Source organism: Microtus pennsylvanicus, chromosome 4 (assembly GCF_037038515.1).
Source record: "Microtus pennsylvanicus isolate mMicPen1 chromosome 4, mMicPen1.hap1, whole genome shotgun sequence".
NCBI classification, from domain to species: domain Eukaryota; kingdom Metazoa; phylum Chordata; class Mammalia; order Rodentia; family Cricetidae; genus Microtus; species Microtus pennsylvanicus.
Genome location: NC_134582.1, coordinates 44061403 through 44084707, shown reverse-complemented (window position 1 = coordinate 44084707; position 23305 = coordinate 44061403). Strand labels below are relative to the sequence as shown.

Below are 23305 nucleotides of genomic sequence, written 5' to 3'. Positions count from 1 at the left end.
GGGTTTCCAAGATAGGGTTTTCCCAAGTAGTCCTTACAGTCCCAGAACTCACTCTGTCTCTCTGTAGACCAGGCTGACCTTGAACTCACAGAGATTCACCTGCCTCTGCCTCACAGGTGCTGGGATTAAAGGTGTGCGCCACCACCTCAAGGATGGCTGGCCCCCGGGTGACACAAAGACTTGGTTTTTGCCCTGATGAAGGGTGGTTCCAGATGTAGCACCAGCTGCAAGCCCCAGGAGCATGTTAGAAATGTAGAATGGCTCAGTGGTCTTCCAGAGGATCCGGGTTCAGTTCCCAGCACCCACATGGCAGCTCATAGATCTAGGAGATCTGACACCCTCACACAGACATCATGCAGGCACATGAAATAAAAATAAATTGTTTTTTTTTTTTTTTAAAAAAAAGCTGAAATGCAGAAGAATCCAAGAATCCTCAACTCACAGAACCGGAGTCGGCGTTGTCATGGCTCTGCCAGCGCTTTGCATGTGCTGATGTTGGGAAGCCCTGGGCCTCCACCCAGGAAGTCCACCCTGCCCTGCTTCTTCTTTTGCCCACATCCCACATCACTAGTCCAAGAACTCTCCCCACTAACCGTGCAGCTGAATTCGCACATCCGATGAAGTCCCTTTGTCTTTCCTGGTGCAATGGAGAATTTAAAAGTAACCCTAGCACTTATCCTCACGGTGGGAGACACCTTTCAATTCAGCACTGGGGAAGCAGAGCCAGGTGAATCTCTGAGTCGCAGGCCAGCGAGGCCTATATAATGAGACCCTGCTTCAAAATAGATACACAAACATGTAAATCCCAGGACAGTGTGGTAAGTGAGCCAAGTAGATCATGCATAGGCTATGGCCAGGTCCTTGGGGGGATGGTGGTTATAGGTTGGATTGTAACCCCTGCAAGGAATATAAAGTTTTAAAGCAGATTTTTAATGTTTTAATTATGTGTAGGTGTGTGGTTTTGTGTGCTGGTATGTGTGTGTGTGAGAGCAGGTGCCTGTCTAGGACAAGGGCATTGTAGATCCTGGAGCTGGAGTTCTAGGTGGTAACTGCTTGATGCAGATGCTGGGAACTGACTTTGGTCCTCTGGAAGAGCAACAAGTTCTCTCACCCTCTGAACCATCTCTCTGGCCGAGGATATAAAGTCTTAGCTTCAGTGCCTTGGAGTATACCCTTAATTGGGTATAGGGTCATACAAGAGTGGGCTGGCCCTCAATCCAAGGCGTCAGGGCTCCTCAGAGGAAGATGAGATGATGACCACGCATGAGTAGTATGTGAAGGAGGCTGAAGTCGGGTCTGTGAGCCAGAATATGTTAAGGATCAGGATTTTCCAGCAAATACTAGAAGAGAGAGACTTGGAACAGAGTGTTTCCCAGATCTTTTGAGAGAGTGTGGTCCCCACACACACCCTGACTCACACTTCCAGTTCAAACACTGTGTTCCAGGCTCCATTCCAGGCTGTGACTGTAGCTGTGGTCAAGTGCTTCCCGAGTATACAGGAGCCCCCTGGGTTTGAATCCCAGCATTGCAGAAGCTGAAATGAAAACTTGCGGCGCTGTAGGGTTTAAACACTGTAGCAGACAAGCTGGAATTGACTGCATTCCCCGAAGCGGCAGGTATCTGGACACTTTTCTGATAAGCATTTGGGCCCTCTGCCTGGGAGGGGTGTGACTTAAGTACCAAGTTCCTGTCCTCAGGGGACTCAACTGACTAGGGGAGGGCAGCTGATAAGCAGAAAAGAAATTTGCAAACGTCTAGCTTTGATGGTCAATGCTTTGAAAGGAATAAACAATGGCTGGAGGGAGTGTCCTGAGATAAGGGAGTCTAGGATGGGAACTAGCTAGCTCCAGACAACAGATCAGCTACTACAGATCGGCTTCCTAGTCTTCCTTTGAGGGTTACCATTTTATCTTTGTCCCTATCACTTTTTAAAATGAGCTTTAGATGGCATCCCCTGTCTCACCCCCCAAACAAGCCTGAGAGCCAGACGTTTGCCATTCCACAGCTGTGGCCCTGTGGCTGTCCCAGTCCCTAATCACAGAGTCCACCCAGGCGTTGCTGGAAGCAGCAGTCTAAACAGGCAGGATTTTAGGACGTCGGCCTGGTCCTCATCCCTGTCATCAGGTGTGTCTGAGCCGTTTTCCCCTCCTCCCTTTCCCAGTGTCTTTCTTGACTGTGCGGCTGTTCTACAGCAGGCCACATGCTAGGTGATGCACTCGCAGCTGAAAGGACACAGTTCCTGTCCCCACTCCAACCCCCTAAGCAAAGGTCCACAGACAGACACAGTTGCTGTCTGTACCAACATACACACCCAAGGGAAGTATCACCGGGCCTAGTCTGGAAAGGGAGCAGGCACCTGGTAGTGTGAGGAGGTGGCCTGCATGGGAAGGTTTCCTAAGGTTAGGATTCAGTGTGGCAGTCAGTAAAGAGGCAGAAGAATCCACACATGAAGAAGCAAGCCTTGAGCAGAAGGGCCAAAGCCTCCTGGGAGAGGCACGAAGTCCCTGTCCTGGTCCTTCCTCACACCTCCCTAAATAAAGAGCCCAGCTGTTGCCAGCCCTTCAGCCTATCCCTGCCCGATCCAGCAGCCACTTCTCAGGCTCACTCTGTGTCACCTGTCGGCAGCAGTTGGCACAACTGACTATTCACTTCTTCACGTGGCTCCCAGGGCTCACCCTCTCCTGTCCCCCTCCTCACTGTCCTCTCCTGTCCCCCCGCCACTGTTCTCTCCTGTCCCCCCCACTGTCCTCTCCTGTCCCTCTTCTCATTGTCCTCTCCTGTCCCCCTCTTCACTATCCTCTCCTGTCCCCCCCATTGTCCTCTCCTGTCCCCCCCACTGTCTTCTCTTGCCCTCCCTCATTGTCCTCTCCTGTCCCCCCCACTGTCTTCTCTTGCCCTCCCTCATTGTCCTCTCCTGTCCCCCCCACTGTCTTCTCTTGCCCTCCCTCATTGTCCTCTCCTGTCCCCCTCCTCACTGTCCTCTCCTGTCCCCCTCCTCATTGTCCTCTCCTGTCCCCCTCCTCGTCCTCTCCTGTCCCCCTCCTCACTGTCCTCTCCTGTCCCCCTCCTCACTGTCCTCTCCTGTCCCCCTCCTCACTGTCCTCTCCTGTCCCCCTCCTCACTGTCCTCTCCTGTCCCCCTCCCCACTATCCTCTCCTGTCCCCCCCATTGTCCTCTCCTTCCCCCCCACTGTCCTCTCTTGTCCCCCCACTGTCCTCTCCTGTCCCCCCCACTGTCCTCTTCTGTCCCCCCTCATTGTCCTCTCCTGTCCCCCCACTGTCCTCTCTTGTCCCCCCTCCTCACTGTCCTCTCCTGCCTCCCCCCACTGTTCTCTCCTGCCCCTTCTCCTGCAGCTTTCTCAGCTCTTCTCTTTGTCTTCCTTCTGTCCTTCCATGTGCTGAAGTGTCTCCTCTCCTTGCTCTTGTTGCCTTGACAACGCTACATCTTACATCTTTAACTGCTTCGATGGCTCCACACTGCACCTAACCATGCTCACAGCTTCACTATCTCAGCTCTACAACATCTCAAACTTAGTAAGGTCTGATTCCTTCTTTCTCAGACTTAGGAGGTATCTATCTTACCAGGTACTTAAGGATCAGATCTTGAATTCTTTCTTGACCCTTGTCTCCCAGTCCCCTACGTTCAATGCCACCAGCAGATCAGTGTGGAATCTTTCCAAACCTTACCCCTCCATCCTGCCATCTTGATCTCAAGTATCTATCACCACTATTTCCTGTCTATCTTATCTCAGTCAGTTTGAACTGTGCCTGTGGCTGACTCTGCCCTTTTCAACTTCTGAAATGTCATCAGGTTACATCCCGCCGCTCAGAGTCTTTCAGTAGTGGTGGCTGGCTCAGTGGGTACAGTGCTTGCTGCTGAGCATAAAGGTCTGAGTTCGGATTCACAGCTTCCACATAAAAAGCCTGGCATGTCAGGTCATGCCTATAATCCCAAAGCTGGGGCGACAAGAAGATCTAGGGGCTTGCTGGCCAGATATTCATGAGCTTCAGAGTTCATGTTTCAAAAACTAAGGTGAAGAGTGTGGGGCCCAGGCCGCACAGCTGCCATAGCAGGCAACACCAGGTTCTAGGAAAAGCCATAAGATGGCACCACCCAGGAACAGACCATCCAAAGGAAATTCCTGACATTACAACCATTGTAGATAGGATCACTGCCAGCACACACCCATCGCTATTCATCAGGACACCCCTAGACAAATGTCAGCCAACCAGGGATCCTGAACCTTAGAAGTCCCTCACTCCTATCGTTACTACTATAAAAACCCAACCCCAACTGAGTTTGGGGCTCTCCAATCACTCCAATTGGACACACGGGGAGACTGAGTTTGCAAACTTGTGTAAGAATAAAGGCTCTTTGATTTTACATACAGAACTCGGTCTCCTAGTTGGTTTTGGGGGGACTCCGTGATCTGGGCATAACAGAGCAATCCAGGAAGACAGCTGAGGTTGATGGCTGGCCTTCTTTCTCTTGGGTGCACATGTCACTCAAACTCAATGCCAGTCTTTACAGTAACGCCAAGGCCCTACTTGGACTACCTCTTGACCTCATCTCCTCTCTCTTTTCCTTGCTCTCTTGTTCTCCCTTACTCCTCCTTTTTTTCCTTTATTTTATTTTATTTTTTTGGTTTTTTTGAGACAAGGTTTCTCTGTGCCTTTTTGGAGCCTGTCCTGGAACTAGCTCTGTAGACCAGGCTGGTCTCGAAGTCACAGAGATCCGCCTGCCTCTGCCTCCCGAGCGCTGGGATTAAAGGCGTGCTCCACCGTCGCCTGGCCTTTATTTTATTTTTTAATATGCTCAGACTCATCAGAAACTGGGATCTGCGCGTCATCACACAAAGCACTCTAGCACCGAGTCCCACCCGCTGGCATTACTGCCTCCCCAGTTCCTAGAGCACTCCTGGCCTGCCACTTTGAGGAATTTGTTTACTGTGCTGTTTCAGCTCTCCCGGGCACTCCCAGGAGCTACATCCCACAGTCAGACCTCAAAGAATTTGTTCTTCCCCTCCACCTAGACCCTGGCGCATTCCCATCTCAGCAAGCACCACTTCCTCTTCCTGATCAGGTCTTGTGGAAGGATCCCCACCTACAGCTCACTTCCTCAGGTCATCTGATTCTCTATCACCAGGGCACACACAAGTGTTTGGCTTGCTTATCTTCTCAGTTAAAGGTAAGCCCTGGGTGAGCTTCCTCCTCCTCTTCTTGATCTTCCTCCTCCTCTTCCTCTTCCTTGTTTGTATGATGTGTGTGGACAGTGTCTTCCACTGTTTTCTGCCTTATTGCCTTGAGACTGGATTTTTTCCTGAACCTGGAGCTTGCCGTTTTGGCTAGTCTGCGGGGAGCTCTCAGGTTCCACCTGTCTCTGCCCCACTAAGATGCTGGTATTGCAAACACAGCCGGGGCTATGTCAAACTTTTACATAGGTTGTGCAGATTTGAACTCAGGTTTCCAGGCTTGCAATATAAGTGTTCTTGCCTACCGAGCCATCTTACCAACACTTTCTCGAGACAGGATTTCCCTGAGTAGCCTGGGCTTCCTTCCATCCAGCACTTTGTGATCCTCCAGCCTCTGTCTCCCGAGGCTCAAACAGAGTATGTGCCACTAAGCCCCACACCTGGAATTCTTTCCCTCCTCACTGCTAAACTCCTGGCATTTATTTTTTATTTTTCAAGACAGGGTTTCTCTGTGTAATAACCTTGGCTGTCCTGGAACTCTCTTTGTAGACCAGGCTGGCCTGGAACTCACAGAGATCCGCCTACCTCAGCCTCCCAAGTACTGGGATTAAAGGCGTGCGCCACCACTGCCTGGCACTCCTGGCATTTATAATGGTGCTCAGGACTGGAGAGATGGCTCAGTGGTTATGAGCACTTGTTGTTCTTGCAGAGTACCTGGGTTCAATTCCCAGTGTGTGCATGGTGGCTCACAATCAGTTGTTACTTCAGTTCCAGGGGATCCAATGCAGGTTCCAGAGGAAACTGTCCAGCTATTGGCCAGTCAGCTTTTATTGACAGTGAGGGCAGCATATTTTCATTGTGTAAGGATTATTCCACAGCCGAGAGCTCTGGAGTGAGCGCTGGCTGTATTTACAGAGGACCCTGGTTGTGTTCTCAGTCAGCACCTGTATGACAGCTGGCCACTCTAACTCCAGTTCCAGATCCAGTGCCCTCTTCTGACTTCCGTGGACACTGTATAACATGGTATACAGAGATAAATGCAGGCAAACACCTGCACACATAAAATAAAAATAATAATTATGGCAATAATAACAATAAATCCAGATTCTCTTTATGTAGCCCTGGTTGTGTTAGAACACTGTGTAGACCAAGTTGGCCTCTAACTCACAGAGGTTGGCCTGCCTCTGCCTCCTAAATGCTGGGATTAAAGGTGAATTTTTGTTTTGTTTTGTTTTTTTGAGACAAGGTTTCGCTGTAGTTTTAGAGCCTGTCCTGGAACTAACTCTTGTAGACCAGACTGGCCTCAAACTCATGGCGATCCATCTGCCTCTGGCTCCTGAGTGCTGGGATTAAAGGCATGTGCCACCACTGCCCGGCCTTAAAGGCTAATTTTTTTTTACTTTTAATAACATCATGAAGATACTTGAAAAGAGAAATGACAGACTAGGATAAAATATTCTTAAAGCGTAATTCTCATGAAAGATTTATGTATAGAATATATAAAATGCCTTAAAAATGAAATAATGAGAAGACTTAACTAAAAATCATGTGATTGTTGGGAGCTGTGAACCCCCAGATCCTGAATTTCTTGTATACAACTTGTTTTCCCCTGATCTGAGTGCCTGCAGCTGCTCTGAGTATGAGACCCTCAGGAGTTCCTGATGGCAGGGGAGTGGTTTCTTGTGTATGGCTGGAGCATGGCTATCCCTATATAAGCTGCCCCTGGACACAATAAAGGGAGCATTCTTGGGGCATTCCTGTTTCAAGGATGACCCGTGTCTCTGTCTGTGTGTCTTTGTGTGTTTCAATCTCCAACCCCTTGTCAAGTTCACGAATTGTATGGTAGCACAGAGAGCACAGACGGGCGTCGGGTGCTACCTGTGATAATTAATCTTTATTATTAGTGGGATTTACAGGCACCTAGGAGATACACCTCTGGGCGTGTCTGTTTCCAGAGAGGGTTAATTGAGGAAGGAACCCTCCCCTGAATGTGAATGGCACCATCCTGTGACCTGATCCTGGACTATAAAGAAGGGAGTAGAACACATTCATTTCTTTCTGCTTCTGGCACTGTGTCATGTGACCGACAGCTCACCGTCCTGCTGCCGTAGCTAGGGCCACTTTTGCTGCCGTACCCTCCCTGTTCCTGACGCGGTGTCCTCTTAGACTGTGAGCCAAAGCATGCCTTTCCTTTCTTCGGTCACTTCTGTCAGATGTTTGTCACAGCCCTGGTGAAATGATTTGTCAAGACACTTCATTTAAGACTAACTAGGAAGCCGGACAGTGGTGTCACATGCCTTTAATCCCAGCACTCCGGAGGCAGAGGCAGTGAATCTCTGTGAGTTCGAGGCTCTTGGAGACCGGACTCAAAAAGACCAAAAAGGAAAAAAGAAGTCTATATTAGGAACGATGCTTAACTTGCTGGTTATTAGTGAAATGTAATTAAAACATAATGAGCTACCAAGACATGCCTACTAGAATACATAAAAACCAGGGGCTGGAGACGGCTCAGTGGTTAAGAGCATCGACTGCTCTTCCAGAGGACCCAGGTTCTTCAATTCCCAGCACCCACCTGACAGCTTACAACTGTCTATAAATCCAGTTCCAGAGGACCTGATAACCATGGCAAAACACCAATGAACATAAAATAAAAATAAATAAACTAAAAAAAAATACACAGAAATGAAAGAGACTGACTTTACTGGTGTTGACGAGGCAGAAGGTATGTATTCATCTGGATGCAGTCCTGGCAAGAGCGTAAAATGACTCAGCCACCTTTTTGCTTTTCAGTTTTTACATAAACAGAAAAAGAGTTCCATCGTGACGTCTTCCCACATGTGTGTCCAGTCCTTTCCACATTCTCCTTTGCCACTATCGCTTCTTTCCTGCCACCTCCTGTTGCTACAACCACTGTGGAAAGCAGTTTCTACAAGGACTTGGTGTCCATCTCTTGTGTTCTATAGCCGTTCCATTCCGAGTTATATACCTGCAAGGGGAGAAAGCGAGGAAGCAGTTTGTGTGACTGCTCACGCCACAGCTGTGTTTCTGGATCTGAGACCCAGAGGTAACACGAGTGACCATTTATAGAGGGCTGAATGAACAGGCAGGGGCAGCCAAGAGGCTCCGTCGAGAATGTGCAGTCTGTTTCTGCACTTCATCTTCACGGCAGGATGTTTAGGAGACACATTCCAGCCTTCTTCCATCACTTTCGGATACTTCCCTGTCTCTTTCTCCCTGTCCCTGTTTTTCTCTATCTCTATTTCTCTGTCTCTGATTCTCTCAGTGTCTCTGTCTCTCCCAGTGTGTGTGGTGTGTGTGTGTGTGTGTGTGTGTACGTACACATGTGTGCCACTGCATGAGTGTGGACGTCAGAAGACAACTTGCAAAAGTTGGGTCTCTCCCCATATGAGTCCTGAAGACTGAACTCAGGTCGTCAGGTTTCGTAGCAACTGACTTAATTCACTGAGCTGTCTCACCATCCCTACTCTTAGTATCGATCTCTCTGAATTCCTGGAGCATCCTGGATGTGTTCATGAGATTCCATTACCGCACCTAGGTTGCCTTTTCCTTTGTGACTTCTCATCGTGACCTCCTTAGCCTGGGCGCGTGTGTTTCTTCTCAGGACTTCTCCCTCAGAGTACGGTGGTCTTGTCTGTCTTACTGTAATTCTTAACATGAAAACATGACAGATAACACATTTATGAATGTGTATGCTTAGAAATAGCCATTCCTCAAAGGCAGGAGATGCCTACTCTGTTAGATCTTTCTTCCCTGTGGGGTGCTGAGAATCAAATCGAGAGCCTGCTAGCTTAATCTTGATTGTTAACTTGATGGGGCTTACATTCACTGTGGAAGCAACCTGGGCATGTCTGGGAGGGAGTCTTTAGATTGGGTTTATTGAGGTTCAAAGAAACACCCTAAGTGAAGGTTCAGAACTGAATAAAAAGAAGGCAAGCTCCGCACCAGCCTCCCTCTGCTTCCTGACCTCCCATCAGGGCCAGCCGTTTTAAGCTCCTGCCTCCATGGCATACTGACATGATGAACTGTACCCTTGCACTGTGATCCAAAATAAACACTATTTCTTTCTTTTATAAAAATTTATTTTTATTTTATGTACATTGGTTTGTCTGCATGTATGTCTCTATGTGAGGATGTCAGATCTTGAATTTACATATAGTTATAAGCTGCCCTGTGGGTGCTGGGAATTGAACCCGGGTCTTCTGGAAGCGATGAGTGCTCTCATCCTCTGAGCCATCTCTTCAGCCCAGCCCTCCATTTCTTTAGTTGCCTTTGCCAGCTAGTTTCCTGCAGCAGTAAGACAAGGGACGACCGCACTGGCTGAGCTCTGAGCTCCAGTCCTAGTTCTTCCTTCTCTTTTGTCTTCTTTTACATTTTTTATTTGTTTTTGTTTTTCAAGGCTGGGTTTCTCTGTGCAATTCTAGCTGTCCTGGAACTCACTCTGTAGACCAAGCCAGTCTCCAACTCAGAGATCCGCCTGCCTCAGCCTCCTGAGCACTGGGATTAAAAGGCATGCGCCACCATCGCCTGGGAACATCTTTTATTATTTATGACATTATATGAATTGACTCTTATTAAGCTGAACAAATGCTCCATTTCAGTAATAATACCAATGACTATAACTCAGATGTGTTTCTGGGTTAATGGGGCAAGAGCTCTTCCCTGCTGCTCTCACAAACACCTGGCAAAAGCGACTTCAGGGAGAAGTGGTTTCTCTTCACACGCGGCAGGCAACACCTGGCCCCACCGCATCCAGAGACAGGCAGGAGAGAACGAAGAATGGGTACTTCTGCTCAGCTTACGTCCCCCACCCTCTCCAGGATCCCAGCCAGGAAGTGGCACTTGTCCCACCTCAGGTACTGAGGTGACAATGGCCCCCTACAGGCATGCCCAGAGCCTGGTCCCCGAGGTGACTCTAGTTCTGTCAAGTTGACTCAACAATAATCATGTGTACTGTTAGCTAGAGAATTTTTCCCCCTAGTTTCCTTATTTTTGAGACAGGGACTTATGGTGTAGCCCAGGCTAGCATCAGACTGAGAAGCCTCTTGCTGCCGTCTCCCTAGTGCTGGGATCACAGGTGTCCACCGCTACGCCTAGCTTTCTTTCTTTCTGCTTTCTTGCCTGCCTGCCCACCCATCTGGCCTGGGTGCTGGGATTACAAGTGTGAGGTTGAATACAATTCTATTTTATCTGTATAGTATATACAAAGGAAACTAGTCATTCCTAAATAGATATTTAGGTTGTTGCAGATCTCTTTTATTTTGGCTTTGTCTCACCTAGCTCAGACTGGCCTTGAACTCCTGATCTCCTGCTTCTACCTTCCTCCTGAGTGCTGGGATTGTAGGTATAGGTATGTGGTTCTCTACATTGCTGAAAATATGACGTGGTGTTAATATCTCTTTGAGATTATCTATCTATCTATCTATCTATCTATCTATCTATCTATCTATCTATCTTGTATCTGTATGTCTGTATTGATGTGGGGTGTGTGTGTGTGTGTGCATGTGTGGAGGTCAGAGTCCACATTTGTCTCCTTTTGTCTTTATTTACATGGGTTCCAAGGATCAAACTCAGATCAGGCTCACAAAAGCAGGTGTCCTTTCCTGTTGAGCCTTCTTGCCAGGCCAAGATCCCACTTGCAGTGCCTTTAGATTTACCAAGCAATGGGGTTGTCGGATAAAAGGGTAGTTCTAGCTTTAAGGTTTTATCATTCTCATGCCGTTTTCCATGGCCTGCTATCATTCTCACCAGCAATGCAGTTTCCCTTGTACTTGCTGTTTTCTGTTGCTTTATAATAGCTCTGCTGATTGGCTCTGGTAAGGCAGTGGCTTCTGCTGCTGTTGCTGCCGCTGTTTCCTCCTCTTCTCTTCCTCCTCCTTCTACCCCTTTCCTTCCTCTCCCCCTCCTCATCCTCATAGAGTCTCTATGTGCAGCTCAAGCCGGTCTCAAATTTGGGATCCTCTTGCCTTTACCCCCCAAGTGCTAGGGTTGAAGGTGTATGCCACGACACTCACCTATCCAAGCATCTTTGCATATAGCTGTTGGCTATTGGTGTGTCTCCTTTAGAGAAATGTCTGCTTTTAAATTGGACTGTCATTTCTTTTTGTTGTTGTTGTTATTGCATTATGGAAGTTCCTTACATGGTTTGGAAATTAACCCCTGACCAGAGACACAAGTGACAAATATTTTCTCTTTTTCCTCATAGGCTCCCTTTAGCGATTCTTAACATAGTCCATGGCCATTACAACATCAAAGAGTCCTGAGCCAAACGCTCCTCGACAGGAAACTGGGTAAGTAGATCTCAATCCATGCATATAATGCAGTTACTTGTGTGAGGTTAGAAGACAGATGGCTCTGAGCAGATCAGTGTGGAGATACATAAGTAAATGCAACGTTGAGCAAAATGAGCTGTTTTTTTTTTTTAAAAAAAACATTTATTTTATGTGCATTGGTGTTTTGCCTGCATGTATGTCTGTGTGAGGGTGTCAGATCCCCTGGAACTGGGGTTACAGGCAGTTGTGAATTACCATGTGGGTGTTAGGAATTGAACCTGGGTCTTCTGCAAGAGCATCCTGTGCTCTTAGCCACTGAACTGAACCATCTCTCCAGTCCAAAATGAGAAGATTTGAAACCATGGAATATGGCAGGGCTGTGGGGTGTTCACGTGGAATGAGTGACGCTGTGGATTTTGTCCCCAATATTAGAAAATGACAAAAACCAACCCAAAATTCCTACAGAGTAAGATTCTGATTTCAAGAAACAAAAATTTATAGATATGGATATGTGCTATTGTTTGTTTTGTATTTGAGAAAGCCTTGTTATGAAGTCCAGCTGGCCTAGAACTGCTACCAGTCTCTTGCCTCAGCTTCTGTGTGCCCAATTACAAGTGGGCAGACATCTGGTGCACACTTGGGAGCACACACACACATACATACACACACACACACACACAGAGTCACACACTGTATTGATGTATTCTTTCTTTTTTTTCCTTCTGAGACAGGCTTTTTCTGTAGCTTTGGAACCTGTCCTGGAACTTGCTCTGTAAACCAGGCTGACCTCGATCTCCCAGAGATCCGCCTGTCTCTGCCTCTTGAGTGCTGGGATTAAAGACGTGCGCCACCACCGTCCAGCATTGATATATTCTTAAGCAAACCTAGAGCTATGGGTGTAGCTCAGTGGTGGAGTGCTTGTTCCACATGCATGAGGCCCTGGACCTCAGAAGGGAGAATCGAAACCAACAGCAATCCCTTAGACCCAGAAAGACCTGGGGCATTAGAACATGCTGGAGGAATCTTTGCTTTCATTCTTATGTGGTGGACTTGACTGTTCCATATGAGCTTGCTTTGCTTCTGTAATTTAAAAAGCCCCAAGGAAATGAGGAAAACATATCTGACTGGAAAGATTACTGTATAAATGTATTTCAGACGTCTTGAAAAACGCGATTCTTAGGCTGATTATGCCATTGTGGATTTTGGTAGCATCTTCCTAAAAAATGTCACCTTCACTTTTCTGGTCTTGTTTTTACCTTCAAATATCCTTTTAGAGGCAGAGTACACAGAGACCTATGTCCAAGGAAGCAAGACACAGTGTCCACTAAGCAGAGGCCATAGACTGAGGTTTCCTTCCCATGACTTCCAGCCCAGGGTACATACTAGAAAAGCCCGGTTTCAAGCAGATGGGAAAGGTAGCTGATGAGCTTTGGAGGCATAGATTCCTTTTGACTCCTGGCTTTATCAGCTACAAGCTGTGTGATCTTGGGCACAATTTTTTGTTTGGTTTTTGAGAAACCAAAGAAACTTAGAACTCTGTATATAGTACGGTCTAGCCTTGAACACAGAGATCCACCTGCCTCTGCCTTCCAAGTGCTGAGATTAAAGGCGTGAGCCACCGTGGACTGGCTGGCTTGGGAAGATTCATTACCTCCCTTTTTGAGTGTGGGTTCCTCATCACCCTCGGAAGTGGTTTAGTTACATCAGTATTATCGGATTATTGAGAGGTATAAATGTGAAGCACCCCAAAGACAGTGATTCCTAACTGTTTGTTTTTGTTTCTCTGGGGATGGACAGCCCAGCAGCTGGAAGAAATTAGGGTAGATTAAAGGAGTCAAACGAGGAAAGGAAGAGTTTAATACAGATTGGAGATACAATTCCATTTCCTAGTCACTGTCTCCCTCCGCCTTCTCCCTCCCTTTTTTTTCTCCTTTTAATTAAGCCTCCTGTTGTTAAGTGCTAGCAGATGTGTAAGTGGTAGCTCAGTAGGAACTGAAGGAAGGGCCTGAGGCAATGCTTTGCAGTATGTGGAAGGATGGGGGGCTTGCACGGACTGGTGAGAAACAATCACAGAACAAGGGACCGGTTTGTTCTTTGTAGAGCTACATCCACTCAGAAAGCCAGGGCCTCTCAGATAACCCTTCAGCTGTGGGTTGCCTGACTCGTTAAGAAAATACCCAGCCATGGCTAACCCTAAGGAACCCATAGCCCAACTACTATCACAGTAGCCCTAAGCCCAAAACTCTGGGAATTTCTGAGCAGAGTCAGACTTTTCTCCTGATTTCTTTGTGCCCAGAATGTCTCTGACCAAAAGTGCTGACTACGAAGGCATCCCGAGCTTTTCCACCTGCCTGACAGAAAATCTCCAGGGTGAGTCCTGTGTGTGCATGCGTGTGCATGTGTGTGCATGTGAGAGGAGGGAGAGGGAGGGAGGAAAGCAGAGAGAGGCCGGGAGGGAGAGGGGAGGAGAGTGGCCATGGGCGTGCCTTGGAGAGCACCTAGCATCCCACGTAGGTCTGCATAATGTAAATATCAGATATCCAGGATATCTGATATGTGATCCCTGTGATAGGGTCATCGAGCCCCAAAAGGGTTGAGGCCACAGGTTGAGAAAGAACTGTTCTACACCGCACTTGCAAAGTAACAATGATGTCTTACTTAGTGTCCTGTAGTTGCGAAGAGACACTATGATCATGGCAGCTCTTAGAAGGGAATGCATTTAAAGGCTGGCTTATAGTTTCAGAGGTTTAGTCGTCATGGCAGGGAGCTTGGTTGCATGCAGGCAGACATGGCTCTGAAGATATTGAGAGTTCAACATCCCAATCTGCAGGCAACAGGAAGAGATGGACCCTGGGCCTGACTTGGGCTTTTGAAACCCAAGAGCACATGCTCAGTGACACACTTCCTCCAACAAGGCCACACCTACTTCAATAAGACCACACCTCCTAATCCCTCTCAAGGGGCGCCACTCACTAATGACCAAGCGTTCAAATATATGAAATACATGAGCCTGTGGGAGCTATTCTTGTTCACGCCACCACAGATGGTAATAGTTAAAAAAGTATAGTGTTTCCATGTGCTAGACACTGTTCAACACACACACACACACACACACACATTTATGTATTTTTTTTTTTTGTCACACACATTTATGTATTTTTGTTTTTGTTTTTTGAGACAAGGTTTCTCTGTAGCTTTGGTGCCTGTCCTGGAACTTACTCTTGTAGTCCAGGCTGGCCTCAAACTCACAGAGATCTACCTACCTCTGCCTCTCGAGTGCTGGGATTAAAGGCATGTGCCACCGCCGCCTAGCTATATGTATGTTTTTAAATTCTTTTTTAAAATAAAGTTTATTTATCCTAGGTGTTTTTCACATCACGTATTTTGATCTCCTTCATTAGGGAATGAATCCCTTTGAATCTGCCCTCTGCCCCTGAACTCCCCCCACCCCAATAAAACAAAATTCAAGAGAAACAAAGGAAGAAAATAAAATGAGAAAAATAAAACAAAAAAAGAGGAAGGAATTAAAAATCTCTTAATGGAAGCTGCAATGTGACCCAACAAGTCACACCGTATACCCCTTGGTCCATACATGTCTACTTGCAAGTGTTCATTGATCTGGTCTGAGGCCCCTGGTCTCCATGATATAACTGATGCCTGGGCCCCCACTAGGATTCTTCCTGGATATTGTGCTGGTACCCTATGCTGTGGAGATCCTGCAGCTTTTGGTCTGAGGGTCAGGTTCCTTCATGTGCTCCAGCAGATCATAGATGGGGTAGATGTTGGGGCAGGCCAAGTCATCACCCTGGGTCTGGCCTTGTTCAGCTGTAGGGTTGGTCTGCCAGATGGGAAATGGGGACAGCTTTCCCATGGTCACAATTTCGGACCTGTGCTAACCATGTTGGCTCCATGGTGCTGTCCTGGCGAGATGGGGGGTCTGCTCTCCCAGGTGTTGCGGTTGGTGGGGGTCAGGGATCAGGGATGGCCCTCCTGCTCTTAGGATCACCGGATCAGCTCTCCCACCTGCCCCACATGTTGATTGGGGGGAAATCCCGGGGGGGGAATCCCTCCCCTGCCCAAGTGGGAGAGCCATCCCTGCCCCCCACCAGCTGCAACATTCTGAGGAGCAGGCCCTGCACCTTGCCAGGACAGCAGCCATGAGTCAGATGAGGGGTAGGGCTAGGTCTTCCACACTCCTGTCCTGAGGGTTGGCTCACCTATGCTTTCATCAACAGGGTCATCTCTGCTGTGCTGCCCAGATAAAGTACCAGGCTGGCCTTCCTGTGTGTTGCCGCTGGCCAAGGGGTCAGCTCCCTCACCATCTTGACCCACTCCCTTCCTCTCCTGCTTTAAATTTGCCTCTGTCCATAGGTCTGAACTATTCTCTCTCTCTCTCTACTGTTCCTCTGTTCACTGTAACAGTGGCCTTCTGGCTGGTGCTGCAAGCTACCAGGAAGGCCTGTGCTTTCTCTTCGAAGCCTGGGGTGGGCAGCCAGCCTGTGTGTAGGTCTCCCAGTCCTGTTCAGGTCACCATGACACAAGACTATGCCATGCTTTCTCATCACAAGGAGATTCTTACAGTGCCCTGGTTGGTGTGTTTGGCTGCTTTCTGTCCACCCCAGCCAAATGGCATGAGTGGGGGCCTGACTGTAGTTCCACTGTGGACCAGTGTTAGAATCCCATGTTCCTGCAGACCCCAGAATCTGGGGGAACGTCTCCCCGCCCCACTTTTTTTTTTATCTTTACAGTAGTCCTGGAAGCAAATATCTTTTTTTATTTTATTTTATTTTTTATTTTTCGAGACAGGGTTTCTCCGTAGCTTTTGGTTCCTGTCCTGGAACTAGCTCTTGTAGACCTGGCCTCGAACTCACAGAGATCCGCCTGCCTCTGCCTCCCGAGTGCTGGAATTAAAGGCGTGCGCCACCACCGCCCGGCTGCAAAATATCTTTTTTTTTTCCAGATGGGAAACATGAGACATGAAAAGATTAAATAAAATACCCAAAGTCGCTAGTAAAAACAACGAAAGCCTGAGGTTAAAGAACTGGCTGAGCTTGAGGGTCCGCAATGTTCGTTGTAGCGCCCGATTATTGCCCCTCAAACTTCCGAGCCTGCATTTAAAAGTGGGAGCTATGCTGGCATCCGAGAGGGCTGACTTCTCTTGAGATTTCGGCAAAGGACAGGGTGCGTGCGTTCCCTATCACACATTTGCCTGGTGCCCTGTCTGGCCAGCGCCTGAGTAGAGCGATGCACCTCAGTCTCCACTAGTCCCCTCAATCCTGATCAAGTCCCGCTCACTTTACTAGTAACCCATTTTTTTCCCCCATGTGTGTTTGTATTGAATCTGGGCATTGAACTTGGAGCCTCATGTCCCACCAACCCACATTTCAGCTCTGCTCCTTTAATCTTCAGTTTCTGGGTCTTCCTTCCTTCCTTCCTTCCTTCCTTCCTTCCTTCCTTCCTTCCTTCCTTCCTTCCTTCCTTCCTTCCTTCCTTCCTTATTTATTTATAGTCCTGGCTGTCCTGGAACTCTCTCTGTAGACCAGGCTCCCCTCTAATTTAAAGGGATCCACCTGCCTATGATTCCCGGGTGCTGGAGTTAACCGCGTGCACCACCATCGCCTGGCTCCCCCTCTATGCACGCACCACCATCGCCTGGCTCCCCCTCTATGCACGCACCACCATCGCCTGGCTCCCCCTCTATGCACGCACCACCACCGCCTGGCTCCCCCTCTATGCACGCACCACCATCGCCTAGCTCCTCCTCTAGATTTTTAGAAAAATGGAGAGTACATTACTGTCCCCCTGCTAAGCAGTGACACATCTCTCACTGTGACTTCAGCCTCATTTTTAGTATGAAGGGGAGGGAATCTGGACCAGGCCCTGTTCCCTTCTGAACTTGGCTGTGTCCTGGGGCTGTCCTTTTGGTATTGCTTTATTTCCTACTGTGTGGTTTGGGGAAATTCTGCTAGAAGGCCAGTTAGAGACTGTGGTGGTCAAATTAGCCAGCCATGCAGAAGGCATCCGAAGAGAGTGCCAAATAGCCGAACTACAGCTACAGGGCGCTTTTGGTGAAGGCTCTGGCCAGAGAGGCGTCACCCAGGTTTTTTGTCTTTCTGTGTAGCCCAGGTCAGCCTCAAACTCTCCACCTCATCGCTTCTGTTTCCTGTGGGCTGGGCTTGCAGGTTGGCACAATCACAGTCAGCTCTGGTGAAAAATGAATTTTTATTATTTTGAGACAAAGTCTCATTGTGTATCTCTGACTAGCCTTTTACTAGCAGATCAGGCTGGCCTGGAACTCAGAGATCCACTTGCCTCTGCCTACTGAGTGCTGGGAGTGAAAGACTGATAAAAATTTGAGCATTCTGTTAGCAGCTAGAAGTTAAAAAAGTTTTGAGTCTGTGAGATGGCCCAGTCTGACCCACACACAAGGTGGAGAGAGAGAACCAGCTCTTTCAGGATGTCCTTTGCCTGTGCACACACACAGAATAAATGTAAATTTTAAAAACTAAAAATTTTAACAGTTTTATTAAAAAATTATACTTGGAGAAAATGCCTTGCTTTTTCTAGCTGGGATCTCTAAAGGTTTTTTTTTTATGTCTTTCTTTTCATTGTTACAGTCATTGTAAGAAAATTGTACAGTTTTATCCGATTTTTCTGCTAAGTTTGAACACCCGTAATATTCTCCTTAAGTGGTTTGGGAGATGGAGCAAGAGGTAGTAGGGCAGCTGAGGAAGGGGCCTTTGTCTTGTCTATTGTCCCACCAGGTGAGTTGGGGGCCTGAACTCCAAGGAGCTTTTGTGTTTCCAGCTGTGCCAGGGGATTAGAGGCTTAGGCTGACCTCGGGAGTGGGTTTTATTGTTACATCTTCTGAGACTGAAGCCATAATGTTATGGTTTTTGTTTTGTTTTTAACTCAGCACCATCTGCTCCAAGATCTCCACAGGCTTAGGGCTTTCCCCCAAGTCCCTCCTTCTAATGAGTGCCCATATCTAGAAGAGCAAATTCACTCTGGGCAAGTGACAGATGTGTACTATGGAAAATACAGTCAGTCAGCTATCAACCCGGTCGGTCTGTGACCATTTACGTCACCTCAGCAGGGCGAAGAGCCTAGCTCTCTGCTATGCAAAATAATAGCCTGACTTGCAAGACTTGGCCGCCCTGTATCAGACAAAGGCCTGCAAAGAGTTTGAAGTAAAGAAGTTAGTGATAGTAGCGGAAGCTAGAATGCACGGCCGGGATCGATGCCCACGTGAAGGCGCGGACGCGATGCACCATGGGAAGCCGAGTTTCCTTTGATAAAGCTCTGCCTTGAGAATCGGCGCAGTCCTGAGCGAATGTGCGTGGTGCAATTAGAGGGACACTTTGATGGGAACAAAGCTGCTTGTGTAAGTGTGTGTGGTGGTGGGGTGCCCAGCTCTCTTCAGCAGAGTCCGGAAATTCATTCTGTAACAATGAACTGTAATTCCAAGTCAATGACACCTTCTAAATCCTCTCAGACTCTGCCCAAAATTATAGAGGAGGGATGGCGAGTCAATTCCGTTCAGTCAGAACTGGATAGCTGTGTACTTTACTCAAATGTCTGGGATCTAATGGAGATGGGCCGGCAGCCAGGAGCAAAGCGAGTCAATACAGGACTTGGAAGAACGCGGCTGCTGGGGGCAGATAATGAGGAAAGGGTTGGGATTTGAAAGCATGACCTCGGAGTCTTCCTGTGTAATGAACACGGCGTAATGGAGGCCTGAGGCCTGATCCCGGGTGCACCTGTGTCTGAGCCAGCCGGCCAGCAGCCTGACTATATCCTCGACAACGTGGTGAGCCCGGGGGGAACCTGAAGGCTTTCAGACTGCCTTGTCTGTGCAGTGAACAGAGAAGGAAACAAGTCATTTCCTCTATGGGAGATAGGCATGGGTCTTAGCGGTCAAGGACTTGAACTTGGTTTAGAGACCTAGTGCCCCGTTTGCTAACTGTGCAGACCTGAGCTCTTTTACGCTGGAGTCTTCGGTTGATCTGTAAAGTGGGGGAAGGAAATTATAGCACTTATCCTACAGGGTTATTATGAGGACTGGGTAAGACAAGGGATTTAAAAAGCACTTTACAGTGTATAGGCACTACACTTGAGTACTTGACAAATATATCTGTTAGTAAGGAATATGGTCATGGGGTTGGGGTAACAGGCCCTGTGCTTGTTCACCAGCGCCAAGGGGAGTTGGGGGAGGGAAGAGTGGCCCAGATGACTGAGGGGTAAGGGTGCTTGCTGCCAGGCCTCATAGCCTGTGTTCAGTCTCGGGGACCCATGTGGTAGAAGGAGAGAACTGAACCCAGAAAGTTGTCCTCTGGCTACATGGGCACCACAACACATTGCACACATATATGTATGTGTACACACACACACAAACAGATATAATAAAAGTTGGAAAAAAGGGGAAATGGCCACTATATTGATAGTTTGTCTTGTTCCTGTGACAGGACCTACCCACAGAAGCGACTTCAGGAAGGGGTTGTGTGGACTCACAGTGTGAGATACATTCACCGTGGCGGGGAAGATGTGGTGGTAGGATGGGGTGGCTGAGTGCAGTGAGGAAGCAGAGATGGATGCTGGGGTTAGAACTTGTGTTTTCCTTTAAGTGGTGCTGCCCATGGCTCTTTCCACTCTCAAGTAATACAGGCTGATATTCCCTCACAGACATGCCCAGAAGCTCCCAGAAGCTGGCCTCCTAGGTGGTTCTGGATTTCTGTCAATTACCGCTGTTAAAATATAATGATAACTATGCTTTAATTTGTCCGTCTATGCGTTCTGGACATGGCTTCTTCTACTTTGTTCTCCACTGGTAACCTCGGAAAGGATATAGAATGAACAGGTCTTTAGAACAAGATGCTCACAACCTTGACCTTGAAATCCAGACTCACATAGCCTCAAAAGGCAGTTTTTCTGAAGTTGAAGTGGTTTTCTGGCTGCAGAGGGACCATGATATTTGATTTTCTCCCTTACAGAACCTTGAATATCTCAAAGGAATGCTTCTTCCGGGCTGACATGCTGTGAGTCACCCAGGAGACCATCTCTCTAGCAAGTGATGCTTCTGCTCCTTGCTCTGAGACCACATTTTAATTCAGAATGACCTTGAGCCTCTGTGGTAGCTTGACTGAGCTAGACTTCTTTACTTCCTTGAAAAGACTCAGCTAGTTTGGGGATGTCAGGCACTTCACTTGTTTGGTAGTCTATGTTTCCTGATGGTAGGGATGAGGGTGTGGTGTCCTTTTGTTGAGTTGACACCTTCCAGAAGGTTGGACACGCCTACATGAAGCTGGAGAAGCAGTGAATTCTCCTTGGATCTCCGTGGCATGCTGTATTCCCTCACTTGTCTGTGTGGAGGGTATGTATAAATATCCTCCCAGTCAAACGGCCACCGTCTTCACTAGAACAGCTGTGCCCACACGCAAAAGATTATAGCTGAGCTTATTGACCCTTGACCTGACATCACAGAAGAAGAGTTGGGAGGGTCATGGGGCCCACACTGGAGCATCCAGCTACTCTCAGCTCCTCCCAGCCAGTTGTATACAGTTCTGCTCTCATTGCACAAGGCCTTGGGGCTCAGTAAGGGGCTTGTTTACACTGTAGGGGGGGAGTACAAGGGGAAGAAACTCCTCCAAGACCATTGGGGAGATGTTGTCTTTGTGGGGAGCAGTCCTTCCAGTGTGGCTGCTTTCAAGCCATCCACGATTCTGCCTATAGTCTCCCTTCTTTGCTTTGTAAGTAAGCCTAGTAAATTCATTGGTTTCCCAGAATGCACACTGTTGGAATGGTGCCCTGTTTTGTCATTGGGACATTAGGATGAGGGGTCTGGCTGTTTACATCTTCTCCAGGGAAGGTGTTGTGCCATCAGAAGGTCGGACTCTCCCAGGTTTCTGCGCATCTCATCTGTTTATTTCTTTTCTATAATCTCTGTGGTGTAGATGGATTTTTCTTTGGGCGCTAGCTAACAAAAAATGGCATGGAGACTTCTTATTAATTATGAAAGCTCGACCTTGGATTAGGCTTGTTCCCAACTAGTTCTTAGAACTTAAATTAACCCATTTTTTTTTTTTTTTTAAAATCTGTGTTCTTTTATGTGGCTCGGTTGCCTTTACTCTGTACTCCCCATCCTGCTCGCTCTCTTTGGCTGCTGATCTGCCTCTCTTAGAGCTCTCTCTGTCCAGATGTCCTACCTATACCTCCTGTCCAGCTATTGGCTGTTTAGCTTATTATTAAACCAATCACAGTGACACAGCCTCACAGAGTGTAACAGAATATTCCACAACGCTGTGGACCAACGGTTTGGGGCACCTTTGCATCTTAACAGTTTTTCTTAGTTATCTGTGTACCTCTAAGCTTGGTACCCCAGGCCATGGGTAGACGTTTCTTCCCAGGAGTCGTCTCACAGTAGGAAAGGTGAGAAATCTGTAATTGATTTTTATGCTCTTCTTAAAAGTGCCACGTCTTTGGAAACCTGAATCTGCTTGATCATACTACCAATTTGGAATATTAATGGTGTAGTTTAATTTTTTCTAGTGTATTTATTTGTTCTGCGTATGGGGGTGGAGTGGAGTGGGCACAGCATAGCGTGTACAGAGAGGTCAGGAAGCAGCCTGTGGGAGTTGGGTCTCTTTTCCCATATGTGGGTCCTAGGTATTGAACTCAGGTTGTCAGGTTTGACAGCAGACACCTTTACCCATTGAGCTCCCTCCTCTTCCCCACTTTGTTTTTCTCTTGAGACAGGGTTTCACTATGTAGCCAAGGCTAGCTTTCAACTGTGATCCAAGTGCTGGGATTGCAGGTGTGAGACACCAAGGCCACTAAAAAAAATTTTTTTAAGGAACAAACAAAATTTGTTACTATAACAGATTACTTGAAATATTGGACTTACAAAGAAAAAAATATATTTTGGCTCTTTGTATCCACCACCTGCTTTGAGCCAGAATCCAACTTGTACCTTAGACTGAGCTTAAATTCATTAAACACAGAGTGGCCTCCAATTCGTGATCTTCCTGTCTCAGCCTCCCAAGTGCAGGAATTACAGGCATGTATCAGTATGCTTGGCTTGACTCAGGTTCTAGGCCATGGTTGAGGGTACCTTTTTTTTTTTTTAAGAAATAGTTTTTGTATAGAAATGCTTTATCTGCATGTATGTTTGTCACACATGTGCCTTGTGCCCACCGTGGAGGTCAGAAGAGGGCATCGGATCCTTTGGAACTGGAGTTACAGGTGGTTAGTTAGCTGTCATGTGGGTGCTTGGAATCAAACCTAGTTCCTCTGCAAGAACAGCCAGTGTTCTAAACTGCTGAGCCATCGCCTCAGCATGATGATTTGTTTGGAACCTTTGTGGACAGTGCTAGCTGGTAATGATGGGAGCATGCAGTAAGTCGAAATGCTTGCCTTATGGCCAAGAAGCTTGCAAGCAAGCAAACAACAACAAAGAGGCAGGGGTCCTATCGTCCCTTCTTTCTAAGGACCTCCCAGAAGCCTTTTCCCCATAGGTTCATTGCATCTTTCAGTAGTTCTACCCCTGGGGATCAAACCTTAGCAAGTGGACCTTAGAGGGCTATTTACTGCATGTTTCCTGGACTGGGGGCAAGGGGCTAGTTGCAGCTTTGAATAAGCCATAATCCAGAGGTTCAGGTACCATGACAATGGACCCAGTTTTGTCTTCTCTTTTCATGGTCATTAGAGGTCCCCAGGTTTGTTTGTATTTCAGCCTTCTGTTATTATTGTTTAGTTTTTTTTTCTTTTTCTTTTTTTGAGATAGGTTATTACTTTGTAGCCCAGACTGTCCTGGACTCAGATGTGTGTG

The 23305-nt window shown here is 47.6% G+C and overlaps 1 long non-coding RNA gene across 2 annotated transcripts in view; it reads left to right on the top strand.

The window, feature by feature from the left end:
• LOC142847767 (uncharacterized) overlaps positions 1-23305 on the top strand; it is a 207113-nt gene that overhangs the window by 74376 nt on the left and 109432 nt on the right. Inside the window, exons 2-4 of one of the 2 annotated variants that reach the window (XR_012910299.1) lie at positions 11415-11499; positions 13778-13851; positions 15717-15835. This is a non-coding gene — a long non-coding RNA (uncharacterized LOC142847767). Of the gene's footprint in view, positions 1-11414; positions 11500-13777; positions 13852-15716; positions 15836-23305 lie in introns of those variants that run through there. The other variant, XR_012910300.1, reaches the window with a different exon arrangement.